Genomic DNA, 23,478 nt, shown 5'->3' with positions numbered 1-23,478 from the left:
AGTGGTTAGCACTGGTGCCTTGGAGAGCTGGCGTCCTAGGTTCGAATCTGACCATGGACAACATCTGCTTGGAGTTTGTATGTTCTCCCCGTGTTTGCGTGGGTTTCCTCCCACACTCCAAAGACGTACTGATAAGAAACTTAAGATTATGAGGTTCACTGGGGACAGAGAGTGATGATGATCTCTGTAAAGTGCTGGACAATATGTCAGTGAAATATAAGTGGGTAAAATAAATAAGAACATTTTTTAAAGTAAGTAAAATAAATTTAGGCATAAACGTTTGTGTATTTGTGAAACGTTCATATACATAAGATGCCCATGCCAAATTAACCGGCTGATGATTGCTTGCTTATCCCTCCATGGTTTAACCTTAATCTTTCCATGTTCTCACCTTACAGTCCTGGCGACCATTTGTTTAGGAGAAATTGTCCTCATAATCTGTTCCATATGTTGGCCTAATTCTGTGCAGATTCAGGAGGCTTTTGATTTCTATATAACCAATTGCTTTGTCATAACTAGAAGGAATAAGAAAACCTTTACAGATGCTGGGATACTTGTTCCACGTTTTTTACAAGCCCTCTCACGTTTGGTTGCACAATAGGTGATGTTCTACATAAATTAAATGTGCTCTGTACAGTATATATGGTTCTGATTATAGGATACATCAAAGGGTTATTCCAGGATTTTAATATTGATGGCCTATCCCCAGCGTAGGCCATCAATACCTGATCGGCGGGTGTCCCACACCCTGTACACGAGCCTATCGGCTGTAGCTCCAGCACCAGAACTATGACTCTGTCCATTGTATAATGGATGGAGCTGGCAACCACAGTGCTGCTTCCATTAAAGTGAATCAAGTTACAAACTCCGTCCACTGCACAATGGACAGAGCTGTTTATTTTTACTCCTGGAACTGCTCCGAAACAGTTGATCGGCAGTGATGTGAGGTGTCGGACCTCCCCCAATGGATTGATGGCCTGTTCTGAGGGTAGACCATCAATATTAAAATCCTGGAACATCCTTTTAATGCCACCCTGTATAATCCAGTCACAAATAACGCACTGCTTCATATTTCCCCCAATAATCCAGTCTTCACTACCTACTAGAATAGAATGTAAAGATATATTAAATGTGGAAAATGCTTGGAAAAAATACAAGAAAATCCAAACTATTTCTCCCTTAAATGGAACCTGTTATCAATGTTATGTTATTTATGCTGTCCATACTAACGGCAGAACAAAGGTTGAGATGATTTCAGCGGTCTGTCATTTATATGTTAAGAGTAAGTGGTTACCGAGAACCAAAATCACGATCATTGCAGACTGGGCCTGGAAAAGAGTCCTGGCCACCTGAGAAGAGTCCTGGTTATTCATGAATTCCTGCTCTCCCCCCACCTGCTGATGGCTGACAGTCTTCTACCGAGTTTTCTCCCTTTCTCTCTAGGAGAGAACTGCCAATCATCAGCAGATGGGTGAGAGTGCAGGAGATTATGAATAACCAGGACTCTTCTCAGGTAGATTTGACTCTTTTCGAGGCCTGAGCTGCAATGATTATGATGCTGGTTCTCCGCAACAACTTACTTTTAGCTCACGAGTGACATACCGCTGACATCAGCATTTCTGTCACTATTTTATGCTGCCCTCAGTGAGGTCAGCATAAAGTTGATGACACGTTTCCTTTAAAGAGATTGTACAACTTTGTTTTTTTTGGGCAACCCCACTCCCTTCTACTGGGCAGTCCTGCGAAGAGAAAAATGCTTACTGAGGCTGGCTCCGGGCTCCTTTGCTCCATGGTCTCGGCTGCTCTGCTGGGCTTCCTGGGTGCAGGGGAGAAGCCATGGCCACTTGAAGTAGGAGTGAGGATCTAGCATCGGGAAGCAGGTAAGGCCTGAACTGAACAGAACGGAATGCACCAAAATGCATTCCATTCCGTTTGGTTGCATGAGACTTGACTGTGGCTGTAAGACTATTTGCTGCGGAAGCAGTTCTCTCCCACTGATATACTGTATATTTGCTGTAGAAAACTTTGCACAATTACTCTTCCACCTCCATCAGTCTACAAGACTAAAATAAAAAGGTCAGAAGTAATTTGAGGGAAATGAATCAACTATGTTTTTTACTAATTAAAACCAGATACTGAAACATATTCCTTTTCTCTATTTTTTCTGATTGTACTTTTTTTTTAAATTATTATTCTATTTGCTGGAAATGCTTTTGGGAACCACCATCTTACCCGAGCTGCTGTTACCAGCATTGAGGCCGTAGGAAGCTGATAATTGTAGATGGTAATTAGCGTCAGTGGGAGTGTTGTGGGCATGCTCTATGACCTTTAAAAGAAAGAGGTCCAACAGAAAACACACAGCGTGAGACTTTTTAAAGCCATTTTTCTAGGACAAGGGAGAGGATAAATTTCGCCCTATGTGTTTGTTACTGTTTGAAAAGATATTACACTCCTATTCTACACAATTCATTCCTCATAAGTGTGTGGTGGTGATGGTGCTGGTCTTCAGTATGGAGACAGATGATTCATAGTGATCCTAATGATCTTATAATTAACGTAGAGAAACATATTAGCTGCTGAAGCCCCATCACCATGAGTGATATTTACAAGCCTGTAAGGAAAGTGTGTCCAGAGGCCACTGCAACACAATCTGAGCCTCGCAATGTCCAAGGCGGATGTTAATAAACCCCAACCAGATATATTTCCCAAATGAACATGCAACATGCAGCTGCCTGGAGCAAAACCTCGACGTGTGCACTAGAGACTAATTACATGTTCCAAGGCAGCACTTCCATATGTACTCCATAAACAAGACAGCAATGCAGCTGTTGTTCCAGGGCTCATTTAACCAAGGAGGTGTTATCCGTCTCAATACATCTGATTTGTTACTATTAGGAGTACTAGAACCATAGGATACTCCTTGGAAATTTCATAATGACACGAGACACATTTTTTTCTTGTCAGGTGGTACCTTCTATGACTGCAATAAAGCCTGCAATGTTCAGACATGTATTTTGAACGTTGTAAGTGTACGTCAAAGGGATTATCCAGTAATAGGTAATGATGATGGGACTTGTACTTGTACCACCGCCAAAATGGTGTTCCTTGGAGCTGCCGCGCTCTCCAAAAACATGGCCGTACCTAGTACAGCGGCTGTGCTTGGTATTGCAGCTCAGCCCCATTCACTTCATTGGGGTTGAGCTGCAACTAGGCCACGTGACCGATGTATGGTGATGTCACATGGCCTAGGAGGAGGACACGGCGTCCACGGAGTGCTGGACTCTTCACACAGATGATATTGAGGATAGGACCTTAATATTAGTTTAATTAAAGGGGTAGTCTTATGAAGACAAGCACCAGATATGGATTTTATTTTGGAGGTCACCCACTCTGGACACCCTCCATAAGACAGTGTAGAGGCAACCTTAAGCCTTCCATGTATTACATAGACTGCTGTTCATCTGAGGGGCCGCCATGTAATATGACCTATTGTGAGTGTATCCTTATCTACTGTACAGGTGAAACTCGAAAAATTAGAATATCGTGCAAAAGTCCATTTATTTCATTAATGCAAATTAAAAGGAATTGCATTAATGCAGCTTAAAATTATAATTTTGTGAAACTGTTCAATATTCTAGGCTCAAAGTGTCACACTCAGCTAATGAATCCATACCCCCTGAGAGAAGGGTACCTGAAATTGTGACTTTGGGGTTTCATAAGCTGTAAGCCATAATCATCCAAATTACAACAAATAAAGGCTTTAACTATCTCGCTTTGCATGTAATGAGTCTCATATATTAGTTTCACCTTTTAAGTTGCATTACTGAAGTAAATGAACTTTGCACGATATTCTAATTTTTCGAGTGTCACCTGTATATACAGGTTTATTAGCCCAATTTGCAAACTTTCATCTGTTTGTAATAAGCCAATCAAATAACAACAATTTAAATAGCTCAACACAACAAATATAAATGTGTGGCTTCTCCAAATTCAACACAAAGTGCCACTTTTAATGACTACAATAGTCTCAGAATTATTCAACCCTTTCGACAAGGTTCATAATGTCCACAGATAAATAAAAATCACCAAAAATTCTTAAATACAGTACAGACCAAAAGTTTGGACACATCTTCTCATTCAAAGAGTTTTCTTTATTTTCATGACTATGAAAATTGTAGATTCACACTGAAGGCATCAAAACTATGAATTAACACATGTTGAATTATATACATAACAAAAAAATGTGAAACAACTGAAAATATGTAATATTCTAGGTTCTTCAAAGTAGCCACCTTTTGCTTTGATTACTGCTTTGCACACTCTTGGCATTCTCTTGATGAGATTCAAGAGGTAGTCACCTGAAATTGTCTTCCAACAGTCTTGAATGAGTTCCCAGAGATGCTTAGCACTTGTTGGCCCTTCTGCGGTCCAGCTCACCCCAAACCATCTCGATTGGGTTCAGGTCCGGTGACTGTGGAGGCCAGGTCATCTGGCGCAGCACCCCACCACTCTCCTTCATGGTCAAATAGCCCTTACTTTAAAAGTTTTCCCAATTTTTAGGACTGACTGACCTTCATTTCTTAAAGTAATGATGGCCACTCGTTTTTCTTTACTTAGCTGCTTTTTTCTTGCCATAATACAAATTCTAACAGTCTATTCAGTAGGACTATCAGCTGTGTATCCACCTGACTTCTTCACAACGCAACTGATGGTCCCAACCCCATTTATAAGGCAAGAAATCCCACTTATTAAACCTGACAGGGCACACCTGTGAAGTGAAAACCATTTCAGGTGACTACCTCTTGAAGCTCATCAAGAGAATGCCAAGAGTGTGCAAAGCAGTAATCAAAGCAAAAGGTGGCTACTTTGAAGAACCTAGAATATTACATATTTTCAGTTGTTTCACACTTTTTTGTTATGTATATAATTCCACATGTGTTAATTCATAGTTTTGATGCCTTCAGTGTGAATCTACAATTTTCATAGTCATGTAAATAAAGAAAACAATTTGAATGAGAAGGTGTGTCCAAACTTATGGTCTGTACTGTATATACAGTGCTGTTTTTGCACATTTATCTCACTTAATTGTTTCAAATTAACAAACAACGATAACTTGAGTAAATGCAAAAATGCATTTTTAAATTATGATTTCATTTATTAAAGGGGTTGTCCCCCCAAAAATAGTCTAGTTTTCAAACCAGCTCCTGGATCTGAATACTTTTGTATTAGCATGTAATTAAAATTTTTGCATAGCCACTGAGTTATTCAATAAAATGTATCTGTATAGCGCCACCCGCTGTTTTTTTTATATTTTTATTTCTTTGTCCAGCTCACTGAGAAGGCCGCACATGCTCAGTTTCATCCTTCAACTGCCTCCTGAGTTGTTATAGGGAGAGCATGGACACGCCCCCTGAGCTGCAGCAGAAAAGACACTCCCCTTGATCCCGTCACCTTGATATAAATCTAGCAGAGCAATGAATGGGGAGATCTCTGGATCCATCTGAGGTACAGGGCGGAGATTGTCATGTACTATATGATATCGGATTTTAATTTTGTACAATAATCATGGGATAACCCCTTTAAGGCCCCTTTCACATGGGCGAGATGCAATGCGTGATGTAAATGCATTGCACCCGCACTGAATCTGGACCCTTTCTCTTCAATGGGGCTGTTCAGATGAGCGGTAATTTTCACGCATCACTTGTGCGTTGCGTGAAAATTGCAGCATGTCCTATATTCTGCGTTTTTCAGGCAACGCAGGCCCCATAGAAATGAATGGGGATGTGTGAAAATTGTAAGCATCCGCAAGCAAGTGCGGATGCAATGCGATTTTCACGCATGGTTGCTAAGGAGACGAGGGATGAGTTACCCGGGACCACATTTACTTTATTATTTTTCATTATAACATGGTTATAATGCAAAATAATAGTATTCTTTCATTCAGAATGCTAAGTAAAAGGTCCATTGTGGGGTTAAAATTTTTTATAAAATGTAACTCACCTCATCCACTTGATCGCGCAGGTGAGAGCGATGACGTCACCAAAGGTCCTTTTCCAGCCAGGTCCTGCAAGAAGAAGAAGAAAGAAGACGAGCCCATCTGCGCGATCAAGTGGATGAGGTGAGTTACATTTTTTATTTCTTTTTAACCCCACAATGGACCTTTTACTTAGCATTCTGAATCAAAGAATGCTATTATTAATTATTTATTATTAATTATTAAAATAATAAAATATACAGAACACCGATCCCAAATCCGAACTTCAGTGAATAAGTCCGGGTTCGGGTCTGGGTACCACAGTCAGTTTTTTATCACGCGCGTGCAAAACGCATTGCACCCGCGTGATAAAAACTGAACATTGGAACGCAATCGCAGTCAAAACTGACTGCAATTGCGTACCTACTCGATTTTCCCTGATCGCAGACGCAACGCATCAGGACCTAATCCGGACACGCTCGTCTGCAAGGGGCCTAAGGAGAAAAAGCTATCCAAACCAACCTGTGTGAAAAAAACATAATAACTGGCTGTGTCACCCTTGGCGGCAAAAATTGCAATCAAGCTTTTGCAATAACTGGCAGTGAGTCTATCACATCTCTGTGGAGTAATTTTGGCCCACTCTTATTTGCAGAATTGTTTTAATTTTGGCACACTGGAGGGTTTTCGAACAGGAACGGCCTGTTTAAGGTCATGCCACAGCATCTCAATTGGATAGAAGTCTGGACTTTGACTAGGCCACTCCAAAACCTTGCTAGTGTGCTTCGGATCATTGTCCTGCTCAGAACCCAAGTACGCTTGAGCTTAAAGGGGTATTTGAGTTATTAGATGTTATCCCCTGCCCACAGGATAGGGGATAACTATTAGATCAGTAGGGTCCTACTGCTAGGACCCGACCAATCACAAGAACGGGCCCCTGAATCCCCTCCAGTCCTCCGGAAAGGAATGGAGTGGTCAGTCACACATGTGCTTGGCCACTCCATTAATTTCTATAGGAGTACCAGAGACAGCCGAGTACAGTGCTCAGCTATCTCCGGAAATCCCATAGAAATGAATGGAGTGGCCGCTCCATTCTTTGCAGGTGGTGTGGGCCCCCCGTTCTTGTGATTGGTGGGGGACCCAGCGTTAGGACCCCCATGGATCTGTAGTGTGAACTCAGTAAGGAAGCTTCATGAATGGGCAAAGTTGTGAAAATAATGCAAAGGTCAGAAAGTGACCTACCCCCAAATATGTAATAAAGATGGCTAAAATTATATTTCACCACAGAGGGTAGGGAATTGCTTTTTGTGCACAAGGTAATCAGTTCTAGAGGAAGGCTTAAAGAAGACCCCATGTATCCACTTTCCTGACGTGTCTGTGTAAGAAAACAATTAGAATATTCTGGAATATCTTGTCACGCTCTAGGGTGGGAGGTAAACCCCACACCGAACATAGGAGGAAAAGGGAAAAGGAAATAAAGCCTGAAAACTAGGGAAGGAAGATGGACACCTCCTAGTGAAAACCCTAATGAAAGCCCTGACTGACTACCAGTATGAACAGAACCCAGAGGTAGGTGAGTTCATACACAGGAATACCTAAAGTTCTATCTAACCCTAAAGGACCCTGGTACTAATGACAGGAATGAGACATCCTGTTCCTCCAAGAGGAAGGATGAAAGGGAGTCTCCCTATGGCCTAATACAAAACAACAAAGAAATGCAACACACAGAAAAGCCAAAATACAAAGGCAAAAGTAACAACTTCCAAGAAGCTATGGCAGCACCAGGAACTCAGCCGAGATCCAAACACCAGCTATCCACAGGTCCAACTGAAGCTATAAACCGCACAGCATTGTGGGAGAAACAACTACAAATAGTGAAAATTAAATGACCACAATAGCAACACCTGGAGGTTAAGGGTGTCGCCAGTACCAGAAACAACACAGATGCCTATTGATCCACAAGGTAAACATGTCAAATCAAACCACGTGTTGCCAGTCTCAAAGATCTCCTGCCACTCACTGTCGCAGGGATGTCCGTATGTCTCGGTAAGTCCATGACAATCTTTTTCTGTAAGTTTGCATTGTGCCATTCCCCTGCTGTTACCATTCTCCATGCCAAAGGCAAAGACACTATCAGCACTTATTAGACAATGACAAACAGTGTAGGGACATGACCATCACTGGTAAACTGTTAAGGAACTAATCTTGGGACCTTGTGGCAAAACTTGAGCTAATGATTATGTCGGCCTCCACTCTGACCACCGCCTCTCCCCCCCGTCCTTTCCTTTCATCCCTTGTCTAGTCTCTTTTTGATCAGCATTCATTCATTTTTGCACTCACTTTCTATCATTTAGTAATTGCACCTGACCTCTCTGTGGAGGTGCTCCCTTAAAGGCTTATTACCGTGGGATTGATTATTAAAAATGTGGTTGGAATGGCTTAAAATAACCAACAGTCATTACTTACCTTATTGATATCTAGCTGTTGCTCCATGCCCTGTTCCTCTCCATCTCTTCACCTGTTCTTGGGCTTGACACACAGGAAATGACTTGGAAACAATCACTGGCTGGGGTGGGTCATTTCTTCGGCCAATGATTGGCTGAACGGGCAGTCCAAGCCGTTTCTAATTGTCAAGACTTAGATCGGGAAGTGGAGAGGAGCAGGGAGCAGAGCAGTGGCTGGGAATCATTAAGGTGAGTAATGCTAGTTATTTTGTCATTCTTACCCTGTTTTTAAATAAAATCATTTCCCTCGAAGTCCCCTATAAATGCTGGAACCAGACCAGCTGCTTTACCTCTACCCTGATAGTTATGCCCATGCTTCCGATAAGGACAAAGCAGGAAAGCAACATTCACATTTAATCTTTCTTACTTCCATCACAGATTGATTGTTACTCGCAGATTTTCTACATACATAAGTCCAGTCCCATTATTTGAACATTTCATGTTTCAGTGTGGAGCATTGGTGTCATGTCAGCACGCACCATGTTATGCTTATATTTCCTGTACATTCCTTGTGAGGTTTATTTATGATCTAGAGAACAGATTTTATAGATACAAATTCACAGGAAATAGCTGCAGAGCAATTTGGGGAATGGAAATATTATTGACATAGGCTGGATTAGATCTTCTTGCTGTTTCGGGTTGTTATTGGTAGGAAGTCGTGGGGTAAAATTGTAATATTACCCTAGCTGATCCATGGAGGCATACTGTAATTCATTATATGTTTAAATGCATGGATACAAGTGATGCAAGGTCAATCGAAGTTGCAGAACAAAAGTTTGCAAATTGTGTATATTATAGGCAAAAATAATTCTAATAATTGTTAAATCTGATACCACCAGACCCTGACAGAGGTAGAGCATATTAAAAGGGTTCTCCAGGAATAATGACCTTTTTATCTAATGCCCACAGCCTGCCTCCGTAAACAGAAGATTAATACTTACCTGCTCATTACTGCTCCGGTCCACCGCGTTAGCTCCAGCTTGTCCATGTTCCAGTCCCTAGACAGTTTGCATCCAGTACTACATGGATGTGGTCACATTCTCTGCTGTAGCCAATAACTGTGATGATGTGCCACTTGTGGCCATGTCCGTATTAACACTCTGTTTTTCATGTATATAGTTTTTTGCTTCACTTTACTTTTTATTCTTAAAACCAGTGTCGTACCTCCAATGGAGGCAGATTATGTGACTTCTGGCAGGCCTGGAGCGGAGAGAGGTGCTTTGGGGCCCAACTCTGAACCTTTTCTTCTCTTCCCATCATGAAACCACTGCGTTTTCCTAAAGCCACCACAAAGTGGAGCTCACTGATGTTTCCATTGCACTCAGGGCCGTCTTTAATATTGATTGGACCCTGGGCAAGAATTTACTTGGGCCCTCTGGATAACACCCCCCACCCCCCCGCACTTTGCTGTACTTGCTATACAGCAGCACTTACCTGTCACATCCAGGGCCTCCAGGTGACGTCTCCTCTCTGTCATCATCTTCTCTGTAGATCTTCTCCACTCGGTCTGGACAACTTCTCTCAGCCGCCTTGTCTCTGCAGAGTGTGACACACAGACATCTTAGCTTCCTCACATTCTATCATTATCCCCCAACTGGAGTCCTCACAGTGTTATCCTGCTGCTTGCTGTGCCCCCCCCCCCCCCCCAGGGGTGTAGCTATAGAGGGTGCAGAGGTAGCAGTTGCTACCGGGCCCAGGAGCATGAAGGGGCCCAAAGACACGTGTGCTGCATAAGAAGACACACAAAGCACTGAGGGAAGGGGGGCCCAAGATGAACTCTTGCACCGGAGCCCATGAGCCTTTAGTTACGCCCCTACCCCCCCCCCAATACCCCCAAATACTATCCTGAAGAAACATTACTGCCCCCCATAGTAATAGTGCTCCTCATAGTCCCACCAATAGTAATTCCCTTCTAGAATGCCCTCATTAGTAACACTGCCCCAACCGTGATAATGCTCCTCAACAATGCCCCCCCATTATTAGAAGAGCCCTCCCATATTAATAATACCCTCACAGAGTCCCTAGTAGAAATAAGGCCCCTTATTGTTCCCCTCAGTAGTAATAAAGCTCCCTACAGACCCCTCGGTAGTAATAAGGCCTCCATAGTGCGCTTAGTAGAAATAAGGCGGATCTATAAGACCCTCCTATAGAGCCCCCAGTAGTAATAAGATGCCTATAATGTCCCCTGGATCTGCAGTGCCCCCTGCAGTCATACTCCTCCCTCCACCATACAGTCCCATGTAAATAACATCATCTCCTCCCCAGCCGCCTCCAACGCATAATCCAATGCAAACATCACCCCCTATGGCTACTTTCACACTTGCGTTCGTGCAGATCTGTCTGGTACTTGTACAGGACGGATCAGCACCGATAATACAAACGAATGCATCTGTTCAGGACCGATCCGTTTGTATTAGATTTGAATTTCTAAGTCCCAATAAGGATCCGTCCTGACTTACATTGAAAGTCAATGGGGGACGGATCGGTTTACAATTGCACCATTTTGTGTCAATGCAAAGGGATCCGTCCCCATTTACTTACATTGTAAGTCAGGACGGATCCGTTTGGCTCTGCAAGGCCATGCGGACACAAAAACGCTGCTTGCAGCATTTTGGGGTCCGCCTCCAAAACGGAACGGGGGACTGTACGGAGCCGAACGAATGCATTCTGAATGGATCCGCATCCATTCAGAATGCATTGGGGTTAAACTGATGCATTTGGGGCTGCTTGTGAGAGACCTGAAACGGATCTCACAAGCGGATCCCCAAACGCAAGTGTGAACGTAGCCTAAACCCATGTACATAAACATTATTCCCCCCCACCATCCACTTTCAACATACAGTCCCATGTCAATAACATCCCTCCCTTCAGCCCTAACATACATCCCAGTTAAATAACTACAACTCCCAGCATTGCTCTGCCTCTCCCTTCACTTACCTCTCCAGTCCTGCATTAGGCTCCTCCTCTTCACTCTGGTCCAATCCTGCACTGGTCACATGATGGTGACATCATCCAGGTCATCCTATCACAGCCTGTTTTGCTGATCACATGACCTGTGATGTCACCACAGGTCCTTCGCCTCTTCCCAGTGTAAGATTCAATTGTATTGCCGTTCTGTGTACGGCAATACAGTTGTATCTAGCAGGCAGGCAGGACGGACATTCGGGGCCTGGGACAAAACATCCGGGGCCCAGGCCCCGAATGTTTTAACCTAGCGACGCCCCAACCTAGTCACTAGTGAATGGGAGTCGGGAAACGGAGCTCCCATGGGCCCCCAGGAGCAACTGGGCCCGGGGCAGCTGCCCCTTTTGCCCTGCGGCAAAGACGGCCCTGATTGCACTGTATTGTAACTGTATAAATTCCTATGCACTGAGCACCCCCTAGTCGTGGCTGCAGGCAGCCTGCTTTGTGAGTTATTTGAAGAGACAAAGTGATTCAGAGCTGTATGGGAAGGTTTGTCAGTGTATTCATGCCAGTTTTTTTGGTGTAAATACATTAAGAAATATGTTTGTAATCAGCATCATATTTATGAAGCAGCATAAAAGTTGGAGAAGACGGGTGAGGCAGAAGACAATTTTTTGTTAAATTTTTTTATTTAAATTTCTTCCAATTAATTGAAAAAAAACAAAAACATGAATTTGTCAGAGATCTGGGGCATTGCGTTCTGCATTGCCTAGGGATAATTAATGGACCCATACTGGAAAACTGGGTGGGGCAGGGGGGCCATACAATGTTTTGCTATGGAGTTGACTAGAGATGAGCGAATTTCATATTTTGAAATTCGTTCATGCTTCGTGTACTGGTAAAAGGTGAATTGCGTTATGGATTCCGTTACCAATTCTATGATGGAATGCAAAATGGAATGCCTTTAGAGGCATTCCCTTATTCATTCCGTCATAATAGAAGTCTATGGGCTGCAAAACGGATCTGTTCTGTTTCCGTTATGCATGGGAGTCCTCTCCTGCATAACGGAAATAGAACAGATCCGTTATGCAGCCCATAGACTTCTATTATGACGGAATGCCTCTAAAGGCATTCCATTATGCATTCCATCATAGAATTGTGTTATGGTCCGTGGTAACGGAATCCATAACACAAATCACCTTTTACCAGTAAACGAATCGCAAACTAATTTCAGAACCAGACATTCGCTCATCTCTAGAGTTGACCAACTGTATATTCAATATGAAAGGCAATGCCTTTTTTATTTATTTTTATATATTTTTTAATCCAGAGGAAAAAAAAGCAGTCTGGTTTGAGAGCTGCACTTATACAAGCAGTCAAACACCGCGAGTTTGTGAGCGTTCGCGTGTTTGAGTTCAAGTGTGTGTTTGTATTAAGTGTGTGACTTTAGATTGTGTGACTTGAGATTCAGGGACTTTAGGAGGGGACTAAAGTAAGTTAGATTCTTATCACTGCACTGTATTGTATTTTTGTCTCTTTTCTTGCGTAATCCCCATTTAGTATGCGCTCCATTATTGACAGAGCAGTCCAGTGCACATCTTGTCTAATGTATGCAGTCCTGGAACAGCTGTTTGAGTGTGCATATCTTTGTTCAAAATGTGAGCAAATTGCCCATTTAGAATCGCACATGACAATTTGGAAAAGAGTTTGCTGCTCACTGAGCAAGCACTCTATGGGGTAGATGTGGGGGAGGGTGGTAGCGATGAGGCTCAGGAAAAGTGAGGTAGCTAGCTGGATAACAGTTAGAAAGCGGGGTAGAGGAAAGAGTGCCAGGGAGGCTAGCCCTGATCTGACACACACCAACAAGTTTGCAAGGTTGGCAGATGAGGGGATGTCAGTTCAGGGAGAGCACTGCTGCAGCCGGACCCTTTCTCTACCAGTCAGGGGAATGTCAGCTCCAGTAAGCAGGGGATAAAGAGAGCAGGGCAGGCCGCACAGTTGCTGGTAGTGGGAGACTCAATTATTATGGTTACAGATAGGGCGATCTGTCACAAAGACCGGGATCTTCCTGGCACTCAAGTTCGACACATCGCGGATCGGGTTGACAGATTACTGAGAGGGGCTGGATAAGATCAATCAGTCATGTTCCATATCAGAACCAATGCAGTGCTCCAGACTAAAAAAAATACCTGGTAGCCATTGGCTCCTGAACTGAAAAATTTAGGTGCCAAATCTAATCCGAATCAAAATTTTGGTATCGTGACAACGCTACGCCGATCAGATCGGCATAGGGTTGTTTTGATACCAAAATTTTGATTCGCTTTCGTCACCATAAAGTATTGCGATACTCAATACCGCGCAAAAAAAAAAAACACCAAAAAAAGCCGCGTGCGTTTCGCATATTATGAAATGTTCGGCCCATAATAGAGCAGTCCTATCCTATTTTTTGGGGTGACATGGTGACTAAAAAATGGTGAATGCTAACCGCATAGGAGATATTTTTTAATAATTTAATAGTTTGGACAGCGCTATGTAATATGTTTATTTGTTCTTTATATATTTTATATGTAAAATTGGGAAAGGGGGGATTTAAACTTAATATTTTAGGGTACTTTCACACTAGTGTTTTTCTTTTCCGGCATAGAGTTCCGTCACAGGGGCTCAATATCGGAAAAGAACTGATCAGGCATATCCCCATGCATTCTGAATGGAGAGTAATCCGTTCAGGATGCATCAGGATGTCTTCAGTTCAGTCATTTTGACTGATCAGGCAAAAGAGAAAACTGCAGCATGCTACGGTTATATCTCCGGCGAAAAAAAACCTGAAGATTTGCCTGAATGCCGGATCCAGCATTTTTTCCCATAGGAATATATTAGTGCCGGATCTGGCATTCAAAATACCGGAATGCACCCGCACTAAATCCGGACCCATTCACTTCTATGGGGCTGTGCACATGAGAGGTGATTTTCACACATCACTTGTGCGTTGCGTGAAAATCGCAAGCAAGTGCGGATGCGGTGCGATTTTCACTCATGGTTGCTAGGATGAAAGTCTATTCACTGTATTATTTTCCCTTATAACATGGTTCTAAGGGAAAATAATAGCATTCTGAATACAGAATGCATAGTAGAAGGTCAATATAATAAACATTGGTGGCGCAGTGCGCCCCCCCCATCACCCCAGTTTGATAAACATTGGTGGTGCAGTGCGCCCCCCCCCCAATATAAGAAACATTGGTGGCGCAGTGCGCACCCCCCCCCCAACACCCCAGTATAATAAATATTGGTGGCGCAGTGTGCCCCCTCAATATAATAAACATTGGTGGCGCAGTGCGCACCCCCCCCAACACCCCAGTATAAGAAACATTGGGGGGCGCAGTGTGCACCCCCCCCCCCCCAAAACCCCAGTATAAGAAACATTGGTGGCGCAGTGCGCACCCCCCCCCACACCCCAGTATAATAAACATTGGTGGCGCAGTGTGCCCCCTCAATATAATAAACATTGGTGGCGCAGTGCGCACCCCCCCAATACCCCAGTATAAGAAACATTGGTGGCGCAGTGTGCCCCCCCTCAATATAATAAACATTGGTGGCGCAGTGCGCCCCCCCCCTCAATATAATGAACATTGGTGGTGCAGTGGGCAGTGCCAATGAGGGTTAAAAAAATAAAATAAAAATTAACTCACCTCCTCCAATTGATCGTCTCCTGTTCTTTCTTCATGACCTGTCAAAGGACCTGTGGTGACATCACTGTGCTCATCACATGATTCATCACCATGGTAATGGACCATGTGATGAGCTCAGTGACATCACCACAGGTCCTGAAGCAAGAACAGGAGACCGGCAGCTACGCGATCAACTGGAGGAGGTGAGTTAATTTTTTAAAATTATTCTTTAACCCTCATTGGCACTTCCCACTGTGCCACCAATGTTTCTTATACTGGGGGGGGGGGGGCACACTGTGCCACCAATGTTTCTGATACTAGGGTGTTGGGGGGCACACTGTACTGGGAGTCTAAGAAAGAATCGAATGAGTCACAAGTCGGATCTTTAGTTCTTTTCACCTGTGACTCATTCGATTCTTTCTCCCTGTACTTGTCAGTGACTCAGAGCTGCTAGTGCTCGCCTTGCCTTGCCTCAGCTCTGATTGGTTGGTGGGCGGGGAGGGGAGGGGCTGGCAGAAGCAGCCTCCACTCTAGGATCAGATTACACTCCTCCCAGCCCCTCCCCTCCCTGCTGCCAGCGTCTCTGTGTGCTGTGACCGAGCCGACTGAGACTGAGAAGAACATCTGCGGCGGCCGGGGCAGAGAACTATCCTCTCCTGTGCCCATCGCTGTTCTACTGCAGAGCTGCCGCGGAGGGTCTAGTCGCAAATGGCGACAAGACTAAAAAGTCTTGTCGCCATTTGTAAATTCTAAGTCGCGTTGGCGACCATTTTGGTCGCCATCTGGAGCCCTGCAATGACAAAGTTAGAGATAGGTGGAGCGTCCTTAAAAATGATTTTAGGGATTTAGGTCACAAGCTTAAGGCAAGGACCTCAAAGGTAGTATTTTCCAAAATACTACCTGTACCACGAGCCTTACAAGAAAGGCAGTGGAAGATTAGGGAGGTTAACAAGTGGCTCAAGAACTGGTGTAGGAAGGAGCTGTTTTGGTTCCTGGAGAACTGGGCCGACTTCTCTGTCGGCTACAGGCTCTATTGTAGGGATGGGCGGCACCTCAGTGGGGAAGGGGCAGCTGTGTCCGGGGGGGAGAAGATGACTAGAAGGTTGGATGAGTGTTTAAACTAGGGACTGGGGGAGGGTAATTACGTTATAGGATGGGAAGAGAGTGCAGATAGAGACCTGGGGCAAGGTAATGGGACTGGGTGAGGAATGGAAGTAGTAACTAGAACAGTTCAGAAGTAAAAGTGTATACTAATGCCAGAAGCCTCACTAATAAAACTGGTGAACGGGAATTAGTGATGTGTGAGGAGGACTATGACATAGTGGGAATAACTGAGATATGGCTGGATGATAGCTATGACTGGGCGGTTAACATACAGGGTTACAGTCTGTTTAGAAAGGATCGCAAAAAACTGAGAGGGGAGGGGTCTGCCTTTATGTAAAGTCCTGTCTAAAGCCTGCAGTCCGAGAAGATATAAGTGAGTGACATGAACATGTGCAGTCACTGTGGGTAGAAATACATGGAGGCAAAAACAATAATAAAATACTAATAGGAGTTTATTATAAACCACCTAATATACCAGAGTCCACAGAAAATCTGCTACTAAACGAGATAGACGAGGCTGCTGATCATAATGAGGTCATTATTATGGGGGACTTCAACTACCCAGATATAGACTGGGAAACTGGAACCTGTACATCTCATAAAGGAAACAGGTTCTTGACAATAACCAAAGACAATTACCTTTCCCAACTGGTTCAGGACCTGACTGGAGGGACGGCCATACTGGACTTAGTATTAACCAATAGACCTGACAGAACAACAGATGTGCAGGTTGGGGGACACCTGGGAAATAGTGACCATAAAGTAATAACCTTCCTATTGTCATTCAAAAGAGTGTTTCTTCAGGGAGGAACAAAATAACCAAACTTTTAAAAAGCTTAATTTAGCCAACTAAGAGAGGCCATAGGCGCAATTAACTGGGATAAAGTGCTCAAAAATAAAAATACAGCCACAAAATGGGATATTTTTAAAAGCATCCTAAAATCTAATTGTGAGAGGTACATACCTTATGGAAATAAAAGGTTAAGGAACAAGAAAACAACAATGTGGATAAATAGAGCTATAAAGAAAGCAATAAATGACGAAAACAAAGCATTTAAATCACTAAAACAGGAGTGCAGCGAGGAAGCACTGATATACTATAAGTAAAAAAAAAAAGAATATGTAAAAAAAAAAAAAGAGCAGCCAAACTAGAGACCGACAGATTAATTGCCAAAGAGAGCAAAACTAACCCTAAAATGTTCTACAATTATATAAATGGTAAAAAGTATAAATCTGAAGGTGTCGGCCCTCTACAGAGTAATGAGGGGTGAGTTGCAGAGAGAGATGAAGAGAAAGCAAAGCTATTAAATATTTTTTTCTCCACTGTATTCACTGAGGAAAATAAACTGTCAGATAAAATGCAGTATGTAAAAGTAAATTCCCCATTAAAAGTACCCTGTCTGACCGAGGAAGAAGTACAGCAGCATCTTAAAAAGATTAAAATAGACAAATCGCCAGAACCAGATGGCATTAACCCCAGTATCCTAAGAGATATTTAAGGACTCTATACTGACAGGGAGTGTTCCACAGAATTTGCGATAGCAAAAGTGGTGCCAATATTCAAAAGGGTCCAAAAACAGAGCCCAGAAACTATAGGCCAGTAAGTTTAACATCTGTCGTGGGTAATCGGTTTGAAGGTTTTCTAAGATGAAAATAAACAAATAACGCCATATCAGCATGGCTTCATGAGGTATCAGTCATGTCAAACTAATTTAATCAATTTCTATGATGAGGCAAGTTGACTTGACAACTGCAAATCAATGGATGTCATATATCTGGACTTATCCAAAGCATTTGACACTGTACCGCATGAAAGGTTAGTATATAAAGTGAGAATGCTTGGACTAGGAGAAAATATCTGTATGTGGGTAAGTAACTGGCTGAGTGATAGGGTGGTTATTAATGGTACACACTCATTTTGGGTCACTGTCACTAGTGGAGTACCTCAGGGGTCAGTATTGGGCCCTATTCTTTTCAATATATTAGTAATCTTGTAGATGGCTTGCACAGTAAAATATAACTTTTTGCAGCAGAATAAGCTGTAGAAACCAGTGTCAGGGAGCTGCTGCCAAGGCCAATAAGATAATGGGTTGCATCAAAACGGGCATAGATGCCCATGATGAGAACATAGTCCTACCACTTTACAAGTCACTAGTAAGACCACACATGGAGTACTGTGTACAGTTCTGGGCTCCTGTGAACAAGGCAGACATAGCAGAGCTGGAGAGGGCCCAGAGGAGGGCAACTAAAGTAATAACTGGAATGGGTAGACTACAGTACCCTGAAAGATTGTAAAAATTAGGGTTATTCACAAAAAAAAAAGGACGACTGAGGGGAGATCTAATTACTACCGTATGTATAAATATATCAAGGGTCAGTACAGAGATCTATCCCATCATCTATTTATCCCGAGGACTGTGACGAGGGGACATCCTCTGTGTAGAAGAGGATTCTTTACGGTAAGAGCAGTGAGACTATGGAACTCTCTGCCTGAGGAGGTGGTGATGGTGAGTACAATAAAGGAATTCAAGAAGGGCCTGGATGTGTTTCTGAAGTGTAATAATATTACAGGCTATAGCTACTAGAGAGGGGTCGTTGGTCCAGGGAGTTATTCTGATTGCCTGAATGGAGTTGGGAAGGAATGTTTTTCCCTTTAAGTGGGGAAAATTGGCTTCTACCTCACAGTTTATTTTTTATTTTTTTTCTCTGGATCAACTTGCAGGATAACAGGCCGAACTCTTTTTTTTTGGCCTTATAAACTATGTTAAAACACTAATTAATTTTGTTTGATGAAGCTCCCTATAGGTTAGCATTGCTTTGAGCAGCCTTGGTATAATTATGTGAATCGGCAGCATTAAGGCATTTTCCATTATGTTTATCTAGTGTTCCCCTTCCCAATATAGTTATTTCTACAGTGTGCCCAGGGATCTTTGACATTTTAATTAATAGTTCCCTGCTTTAGTCATGAAGGTCTGGCAGTATGGCACTAAGCTAATGACTGTTCAGTGATCTCCTTGACATAGTCAGCTGCCTGGAAGAGTTTGCCCTATGGCACTTGCCCACATGCTTGGTGCAGTCACTACAAAGCTAGACGTGTAGGTCACTCCTCCATGCAAATGTTTTTGACACGTAAAAATGCCGAAGTAGATGACATCCGTCAGGATTTCTTTATTATTTCTTTATACTTTATTAAGTTTCAGTTGAATCCATTGAACTAAATGTTAACCAGATGATAAATGGCTGTCCTGCACCGCCGTGTTAATTGATACCCAACCGGCTGTAGTTGGCTGCAGATTGAAAAACCGCCTAAGAACTGCTGCTTCATAAATTAGATGGGGAGATTGAAAATGGATTCAGGCCTCCTTGTGTTACAGAAACGTCAGGCACGGCAATGTTCTCCATCTCAAATAACATTTCCAAAAGCGTAGCAGTTTCATAATCTGAGGCACGCTTTCTAACTGAACTAAGTGTGTTCAGATGTGGCCAACACTGGCACATGTTATAGGTAAAAATCAAAGAAACTTTAGTATGTGCTCTCATATATGCAATGGAGGATGTGATTCTTAGGGCTGAGTACAGCAGCACATTTTTAGCAATTAACTAAATACAATGTAAATGAAAAAAGATCTAAATCAGATCAATATTTGGTGTGAACACCCATTGCCTTCAAAACCTCAGTTCTTCTAGGTACACTTGCACATAGTTTTTGAAGGAACTCGGCAGGGAAGTTGTTCCAAAACATCTCGGAGAACTAACCACAAATCTTCTTTGGGTGTACTGTAGGCTTGCTCAAATCCTTTTGTCTCTTCACGTAGTTCTTCTTTACACTGAAGATAATTCTTAGGCTTCTTGCACACGACCCTATGTATTTTGCAGTCTGTTTTTCACAGAGCCATTATTCCATTTTTGTTTTCGTTGTGTTTCCGTTCCGTATTTTCGCAAAAACATCTCCGTATGGTTTCCGTATGCGATCCGTTTTTTGAGGATCACAAACGGAAACATGAAATTTGTAATTATTACTGTAATGTACTGTAATTTTTGTAAACAATAAACACATGGGCAAAGTGGGCATGGATCCGCAAAATACGGATGACATACAGATGTGTTCCGTATGCATTCCATATTTCTTGCGGACCCATTGACTTGAATGGAATGTTATTTGCCGACAATAATAGGACAAGTTCTATCTTTTAGCGGAACAGATATACGGAAATACAGAAACAGAATGCACATGGAGAACGTTCAGTTTTTTTTTGCGGATCCATTGAAATGAATGGTTCCACATAAGGACTGCAAACGGAAACCGCAAAAACAGAATGGAAATGGGAAAAAAAGTACGGTAGTGTGCAAGAGGCCTTAATGACATTGGCTGTATGTTTGGGTGGTTGTCCTGATCTGTGGTTAGTTCTCCAAGTTGTTTGGAACAACCTCTCTCTCAAGTTCCTTCAAAAACTGTGTACAATTGTACTTGCTGTTTTGAAGGCAAATAGTGGTCTGATTTAGATTTCTCTTATTTTCTTTCAAATTGCATTTTGTTAATTGCTAAAAAAGTATTAACACTTTTGTTTTTGAAAGCATCCTTACTTTGCTGCATTTTTTCAACACCTGCCTAAAACATTTGCACATTACTGTATATATAATGGCATAATTTAGAAGGCACAAAGATTTTTACTCATTACACTTAAAAGATAATGGAGGTGTTCTGTCTTAGGATGGTATTACACTGCCCAATCTTAGGACAGTGCAAGTGCCAATGGATGTGTCACGGCCACGGTTATGGCCGTGACTCCTTGGGAGCCGCATACAGTTGCCCGCGGTTTGGGTTGTTGTTTCAACCGCAGCTTGAGGCATGATGTTGTTTGCCTCAAGTGCGGTTGCCGCGGACAACAGGTATGTGTGCGGTTCCCTTGGAGTTTGTGTGCGTGTATGTATGCACTGTTGTTTGTCTGTGTGCACTCTGTGTATTGTGTGGTGTGCACTTACACCTTTCCTGCACTGTGGTTGCCCGTGGCAACGTTTGGTGATGTGTACATGTGGTGGCAGTGTCCCGGCCTTTGGGCTGACTCCCAGGACACGGTTGCCACCCATGTCGTTGCCTGCGGCAACAACCACAGTGTGTTTGTTGTGTTGAACACTTTTCCTTTAAGTTGGTGTTTCCCTTCCCTGGTGCTGGAAGGGTTAACTCCCTTCCCAGTGTGTGTGAGTCACTGGGTGTGTCTGATCGTTGGGTGTGGCCTCTTAGGCCTATAAAGCCTCTCACTTTGGCATGGCTCAGTAGGTTGCTTCAGTCATGCTTTGCTGTAGCAGCCTCCTGTGATTTCCATCTTCTTGTAAGGGCTACCCTTCCGGTCATAAGTTCTATTACCGTGATGTGTTGTTGATGTCCTATGTCTTTGCTTTTTAGTGCGGCTATGGATGTCCTGGTTCCTGAGTGTTTGTATGTGTGTGCTGTTTCTCTTATGTTGTGTGGACAGCGTTTTCTGAGCACGGGTTCCAGTTAGCAAGGCTGAGACAGGTTTGTGTGGAACTGTTTGGTTCACCTGTCTTATCCATAGTCCTGTTTATGTTCCCCATCTTCATGCTGCTTGGCCAGTGAGACTCCTGCTCCTCCGTGCCTAGGAGGAGTGGGTTGTCTTACTCTGTTCTCTAGTTCAGGGCCGACTTGAGGGCTTGTAGGGACTATAAGGTTCCAGCGTATGAGCCCTCCTACCACCAAGGTCGGCTCATACAGACAGGAGACAGGGTCAGCGTTAGGGACGCAATAGGAGGTGACCTGCTCCCTAATTCTGTGGTCCTGGCCGAGTAGCGACTGGACATCCTCCATCACCGCACGGCTGAGGATTTCCCCCATCCTCAGCCGTGACAGGATGATAATTATCCATTGACGCTCGTTTGCATCGGACTGATTGCACAGGCCAATGCAAACTTTAAATGAGATCAGAACGATTGCTACTGCAGTCAGCCCTTCTGTAGATGATTGGCAGCACATCCCTGATGTACTGATAGTTGGGCATCTTTCAGCCTGATGAAAGATGCCAATCAGCTGATAACCAAGCAGTTTCTCATTTGTCGGCTGTTTGGCTTCTCGATTATATGGGTCAATCATAAGGAACGAGCTTTCCTATCCTCGATAATTGCCCCACAATTGTGCAGTTTAATAGGGCCTTTAGGTAGCAACACAAATCTGTTGAGGGGTCGGTCGCACTTGGTTAATTAAACTCTCCAGCATTTGAGGCAAGCTTATTTAACCCCTTCAGATATCACATCTATATAACTCATCTTGACCTGGACAATAGGACTATACGGGCTCTCTACTATACTTTAAACTGTAAGAAAGACCATGAATGCTAAGAGATCACCATTTAAAGGTACAGAACTTATGTGGCTTTCTCCAGTTTATAAAAGAAGTTTGTCAACAGAAAATTCATTGTTAAACCAGACACAATGCCTTGTAGCGCTAGATCAACCGAATGTAATGATACTTTTCACTTAGCCATCCCTTGCTTCATTCAGGAGACATGGTATTTTAATCCATATGCAAATGAATTGTTAAGAGCACTGAGGACATACCCAAGCCACTCTGTGCACCCTCGCTCCTTCTCCTTCTTCTGCCAGCCCCTTCCTCTCCTGCTCGAGTGACAGGGCCGGGTAACATGATTATACAGGAGCCTGGCCCTGTGAAGGAGAACGAGGGGCTGGCAGAGGAAACATGAGGAGCATGGGTGCACAGAGTGGCTTGTTCTCTAAATACCAACTTGTTTGCTGGTCCCTTGGCACATGGAAAGGCTTCACTTTACTCTGTATATTTACAAATGGTCCATGAGACAAATAACGCCTTTTTGTTTATTTCATGTGGCAAATATTAAAACAGGAACAAAATTAAGATGTTTTAAAAATATCATTTGTGTCACATCGTTGCTTTTGTATTTTTTCCACTACGGTAGAATTATTTAACTCACAGTTTACTTTCACTAGCTAGGCGATAATGAGCCGGTACTGCGCGCTAGTTATCGGCTCACCATCCTTTAAACCTTTTGTTGCATCAATTATTTAAATCCTAGGTGCAGCTCCATACCCTATGTGCACTAGCTGTACTATAAAGCTAAAACACTGCCCCCCGACATGTTTCACCAGTCAAACTGGCCTCTTCTGGTGAATTGGGCAGAGTGTTTTTGAGAGGGGCGGGGATGGCTCTGTAAAGTCTCTGTTAATGACATCACCGATGTCTCTAGCGTATCGCTATTTTTCATATTCCCATGTGGGCATTAGTCCTGAGTTAAAAGGACTCTAATTGCAAGAATCCCGTCCTTGCCCCTCCTTCTATTACCTG

At 43.2% G+C, this 23,478-nt stretch overlaps 1 protein-coding gene across 1 annotated transcript in view; it reads left to right on the top strand.

Annotated features, from left to right (window-relative positions):
• The window catches only part of LOC122941666 (sec1 family domain-containing protein 2-like), a 554,683-nt gene that overhangs the window by 280,626 nt on the left and 250,579 nt on the right, over window positions 1-23,478 (top strand). The gene's annotated exons all lie outside the window — the stretch shown is intronic.

Source organism: Bufo gargarizans, chromosome 1, assembly GCF_014858855.1.
Source record: "Bufo gargarizans isolate SCDJY-AF-19 chromosome 1, ASM1485885v1, whole genome shotgun sequence".
Classification (NCBI taxonomy): Eukaryota; Metazoa; Chordata; class Amphibia; order Anura; family Bufonidae; genus Bufo; species Bufo gargarizans.
This window is presented reverse-complemented; position numbering and strand designations above follow the sequence as displayed.